The 5,732-nt window shown below is 37.8% G+C and overlaps 1 protein-coding gene across 5 annotated transcripts in view; it reads left to right on the forward strand.

The window, feature by feature from the left end:
• Positions 1-332, forward strand: part of SMARCA2 (SWI/SNF related, matrix associated, actin dependent regulator of chromatin, subfamily a, member 2) — a 164,151-nt gene extending 163,819 nt beyond the window's left edge. For all 5 annotated transcript variants that reach the window (XM_011379109.2, XM_011379110.2, XM_023522681.1 and 2 more), the window contains one exon: positions 310-332. The gene's annotated coding sequence lies outside the window, so the exon portion shown is untranslated. The remainder of the gene's footprint in view (positions 1-309) is intronic.
• The last annotated feature ends 5,400 nt before the right edge of the window (positions 333-5,732 follow it).

Genomic DNA, 5,732 nt, shown 5'->3' on the forward strand with positions numbered 1-5,732 from the left:
TGAGTCTCCTGCAGAGATTTAGATAGGCTCTTGGTACAGAATACTTGGTAGGGGAGGGAAAAGAGACTGAGAGAGCCAGAGCCAGTCTTCTGAGATGAACCAGGTGTCACAAAGAAGAGTAGTCTTATTTGATGACTTTAACTTAAACAACAGCAGAGATACTGCCATGGACCAAGCCACACTAAACTTCTCAATCTTTTCTAGTGTTTTAAATTTCATTTACTAGCCAGAAAATATTTTCCTCCAAGTCAACATAAACTCACCTCAAACTTTTTTCTCTAAGAACACTTATTTCCTTTGTCATTTTATACACACACACACACACACACACAGTGAAAAGTAAAAAAGTACCCTCCCCCCCCCAAAAAAAATCACTCATAGTAACTACAACCCAGAGCAAAGCACTTGAGATTTCCAGTTTTTGATCTGGCACAGAAGAGGGCGTGTAAGTTATCTGTCCCATCCACACAACGAGAAAAAAAGTTGAACAATATCAGGCTAGGAAAACCTAATCTATAATTAATGCATGCTGGAGACTCAGTGCGGACAAGTTTGAAAGAAAAATTCCAGGGGGCGTGAGTCTCAGGAGGGGCCCCCACACTTTAATGAGCTTCACCTCCAGAGCATTATCAGGTTCCAGTGAAGATAGGAGGAAAAAAATCTTACCTTTCTAGCAGAGGGAGGAAGTGGCCATTTTGAAATATACCCAGTATATGCTATTCTTAACAAGTCCTCAACAGAAACTTACCAGAGCCTGTGACAGATCCGAAGGAAGGGAAATAAATACCCAACTCCAGTACCCTCTAACCTTCCTGTCTCCTAAGATGGAAAAACAAAACAGAAGCACTTATAAAGGTCACAGCCCAAGGGCACAGGCTCACTAAAAGACAGAGATGTAATGAAAGGATATAGAACATTTATCATCCCCCAACCTTCCCCTTCCCCTCACCACTACATCAATAGGGCTTCTTCTGTATAATAACGGTAAGATAAAAACTATACAACAAAGACAAAAATAAGAACAGGAAAGTTTAGCCTCTGACACCTATAGCTACAGTAAACAGCCAAACCTAAAACCTCACACTAAATTCTTTTTACCTACTATAAAATGTCCCACTTAGCAACAAAAAATTACAAGGCCAATTAAAAGACAACATGTTTTGAGGAGACAGCAAGCACAGATATGGCAGATTGGAATTATCAGACTGGGGATTTAAAACAACTTATTAATTTGCTAAGGGCTCTAATAAAAGATATGCAAGAACAGATGGGTAATGTATGCCAAGAGATGGAAACTTAAAGAGTCAAAAGGAAATGCTAGAAATCAAAACACCATAATAGAAATGAAGAATACCTTGGGTCAGCTCGGTAGACTAGACATAGCCAAGGAAAGAATCAGTGAGCTTGAAGACATGCCAATAGGAACTTCTAAAACTGAACTTTAAAGAGAAAAAAAATGAAAAAAAACAAAATCTAAGCACTATGGGATAATTGCAAAGGGTATAACATAAACATAATGGAAATATACCAGGAGAGGAAAGAGAAAAAGGTACAGAGAAATTTGAAGCAATAACGACAGAATTGCCCAAAACTGAGAGATGACAAACTACAGAGCCAGGAAGCTTAGAGAACACCAAATTGGACAAATATCAAAAATCTACACTTAAGCATATCATTTTCATATATTTAAACTGTAAAAAATCAAAGAAAAAATATTGAAAAAAGCCAGAAGGGAAAAAATACCTATAAAGTAGCAAGGATAAGAATTATATCCAACTATCCTCAGAAACCATGCAAGCAAAAAGAGTAGAGTGAAGAATTTGAAGTGTTAAGAGGAAGAAATGCATGAACTTAGAGTTCTGTATCCTGTGAAATTATTCAAGAGTAAAATACTTTCTCAAACAAAAACAGAGTTGACCTGCCTTGCAAGAAATGTTTGTTGGAGAAAAGGAAAATAATACAGGTCAGAAACTTGGATCTATATAAAGGAAGAGTATTGGTAAAGGAATAAATGAAAATAAGAAATTTTATTACTCCTATTCTTAATTGATCAAACAGGTAAGAATTTGTTCAAAAAATAATTCCACGATTATAGCTTATGGATAAGTGAAACGAATGACAACAGTATTACAAGGGATGGGAGGGGGCAATTTTGGAATACTTCGTTATAAGATACTTGCACTATCTGTGTAATGGTATAGTGTTATCTGAAAATGGATTTATATTAACTGTTAATGTATATTGCTAACTCAAGGGCAGCCACTAAAACAGGTACAATTTTATAATTGAGGAAAAAGGAGAAGAGAAAGAAATGGATATGAAATACTTAAAGCCAGAGGAGGAAGAGTGGAAGACGACAAAAAAAAAAAAAGGACAAAAAATAGGAAATAGTAACACACATGGTAGCTGTCAATCCAATTGTATCAATAATCACTTTAAACATCAATGTTTTAACTACACCAATTAAAAGAAAGCGTCGGAGTGGACCAAAAGACAAAACCCAACGTTACGTCGTCTATAAGAAACCCATTTAGTCATACGTGGAAAGGGCTTCTTGAGAAATCCAAGTATCCCACATTTGCTCCTGTCATTAAACTTTGTTAAATGATGAGGACTCTTCTGTATGTTCTAAGAAGGCAAAGGTTGGCAACTGTGGGGCCCTGAGGCCTAGTTCTTTGCCAGCCCCCTAAGCTGGCAGGAATCTCAAAATTATTCTCCACGCCTGGGCTTCTAAGGAAATTTTCTCAGCCTGGTGGCTTTTGGGGAAGCTGGCCCATCCAGATGATGCTAGCTATAAATTGCCTCTCTGTGGTAAGGTTATGATTTTGTTTGCTGAGGTTAAATAGAAACACCTCGCAGAGATAGCCTCAGCGCGTTTTGTAAAGGAGGAGCATCAAGGAGAGTTACAGGCTGAAAACTGGAACTAGACTTTGAAAGCAATAGAAACTGTATTTGATTCTAGGGAAACTCTCCCTATTTAGGAGAGTCATTTATTAAGGATGTGGATCCTCAAAAAATACTTCTAGGGAATCCAAAGACATTCTGTAAAATTATATGGGCTGATGCAAACTGAAGGAGAGTATGCTCAGAATTAGACACCTTGATTACACTATCGCACGCTAGGTCCTATGCTAAGTGCTGGGGAAAATATCAAGGACAGTTAAGCTCCAGTACCTGTTCACATCCCCCTTACAACTGGGAACCCGAAAGCAAACAGTGTAAAGGATGTACACCAGATAAAGAGACACATCAACACTCCAAATAAAGATACCAGGACATGAACACATCACTCTTGGCCTCCTTCAGTAGCTCACAGAGGTGTGTTAAAAATTTCGTGGTCAATGCAGCCCGTACAGAGTGGGGAGCTCACTGAACAGAACAGCTCCAGTCCCCAAAGATCCTATACAACGTGATAATAACTAGAGATAACCCATGCACATAAAAGCAAATATCAATGTGCTATATATTATTAATTCTAAAACATATATCTTTACATCTTTGAAAGACATTCAAGTCTTTCAATTTGTCATAATTTAGATCGACAGCAATTTTCCTTTCTTAGTGATAAATAATAATACATTTACAATTGATGGTGTCTTACAGTCAACAGAATATTGTGCATTTTTTTACTTTTTTTAACACAGTGTAGATAGTAAAGTTATGTATGTTCTTCTGCATCTTACTTTCTCAATTTATCTTGGAGAGCATTCATTTCATTGCCTAAACTTTTCTTTCTAACTACTGCATGTATTCTATTATGTTGTTATCATAACTTATCTAAACAATTTCACATTGATGGGACATTCTGTTTGTTTCCAGTCTGTGTTTATTTATTATTGCCAAAAATGATGAATGTTAAGAGAAGGGTGAGAGCCATGTACTGTGGAGAAAACCTGAAGGTTTTGTGGAAGAGGTAAAATTAGATTTGAGACATAGGAAGGGGAAACATGAGGCAGACCAAACTGCTATTCGAATTTTGATCTGGGTAGACCACGAGAAAGCCACTCGCCATCTTCCATTGGAAAAATATTAAGCATACTCTTGTATGTGCATATTCCAAACAATTCACAGGAAATGTTTGACCGAAGTTTCTTTTACTTGCCCAAAGCCCGTTCAGTGATCATGGAAAATTAATGCCCATCTCACTGTGCTGAAAGGGCCCTGGGAATAATCATTACTCACTTTCTCCTTCAGGCTGACCTATTGCACATAGAAATGCATCTGTAGGAAGAGACAGTAAAAGACTAGCTATTCGATGACGATTCAAGTAAGACTGAGAAACTTGCAGTGGGTTCCTAGAGACAAGTGAAAGCATGAATGCTGAAGAATGCAGACTAGGGTAAAAGAAACTAATAAAATGAGGAAAAAGAAATCAAAGTGGGCCGAGGCTTAAGAAATTCCATCCATCCTGTCTCCTGCATTCAGTCTTGAAAATATCAGGATTTTAAAACAGTTCCATAATACTAGCATTCCAGTTCAGAGTAGAGGCTGGCTAATTCTTTAACTCAGCTCTTTTCTTCACACCAGTCCCCTTGAGTAGTGAAAATAATTGTAATATTGCTTGTAGTGTGCACAAGCTCCTTATGGATAGATAGACACATAGATATAAATATAAAGATACAGATACAGGCTCATTTAAATCTGTAACAACCTTCTGAGGTAGGCATTATTATTCCCAGTTTACAGATGAGAAAAAAGAGGCTTAAAGAGATGGCCTGACCAGGGTCACTCAGCTAGTAAGCAGTGGACCTGAGATCCACTCTCCTGGTAGACCAGCTCCGCAGTCCTTGCTCTTAACTAGTACTCCAACTCGTACTCCAACTTGCCACTCAGTGTCTTTTTTTCTGTACTAGACTCTATGTCTTTGGGGACAAAAATTATGTTATTCATCTTTGGATGAGCCCTCCTCCCTCTACCCATCTAAGTAATATGCGCTGAATAAATGTATTAAATAGAACTGAAAGATATCAAAGGTTTGCGACCCCAAAATATGCCTTTTGGGATATTGATCTTAAGCTGGTTATTAAAAAACAAAAGACTCAGAAAGAACTTTTGACCCTCTCTCTTTCCTGCCTAAAGAGATTCAGATAGAAAAACTTGCTTCAAGAAGGGAATCTTGGCATATTCACTTGGGATTTTCACCTTAGACTAATTTGAATAAAGTATGGTAGACAGGAAGAATCTGTGCAAAAACCTGTTCTGCTGAATTCTTCTCTCTGTTCCATTATTTCTGTGTTGCCTAGCAGGTTTTTTTTTTCTCTACCTGTGAATTGCCTATTTCCCCTTCAAAATCTCAGACTCTTCCCCGTTCTTTCTCCTTAGTCCAAAATGGCATGTAAACCTCAACTGCTGAGTATCATTTTAGGTCACATTCTCATGGACCCCTGAATATATATTCATATAATAAACTTTGGTCATTCTCTCCTGTTAATCTGTCTCTGTTGAATTTAATTATTAGCCTAGCTAGAAGAATTCAGAAGGTAAAAGGAAAGTTATATTTTCTTCCACCCCTACAGAACACACATAATGTCAATGCCAGTCTAGCATCTTCCCCACTGGATTACTCTGTCTGGTCTCTGTGTGTAAGTTTGGCATCCCTCCACAGCATGAGCTGTATTCCAGTCAGTGTTAATCTAAAACACCAAGTTGATCATACTTCTCATCAGCTTAGATCATTCCCAGGTTTCCTGTTGGCCTTAGGGGTAAAGTACAGTTCTTTAGCATGGCTTACA

Source organism: Pteropus vampyrus, unplaced genomic scaffold (assembly GCF_000151845.1).
Source record: "Pteropus vampyrus isolate Shadow unplaced genomic scaffold, Pvam_2.0 Scaffold354, whole genome shotgun sequence".
In the NCBI taxonomy this organism is placed as follows: Eukaryota; Metazoa; Chordata; class Mammalia; order Chiroptera; family Pteropodidae; genus Pteropus; species Pteropus vampyrus.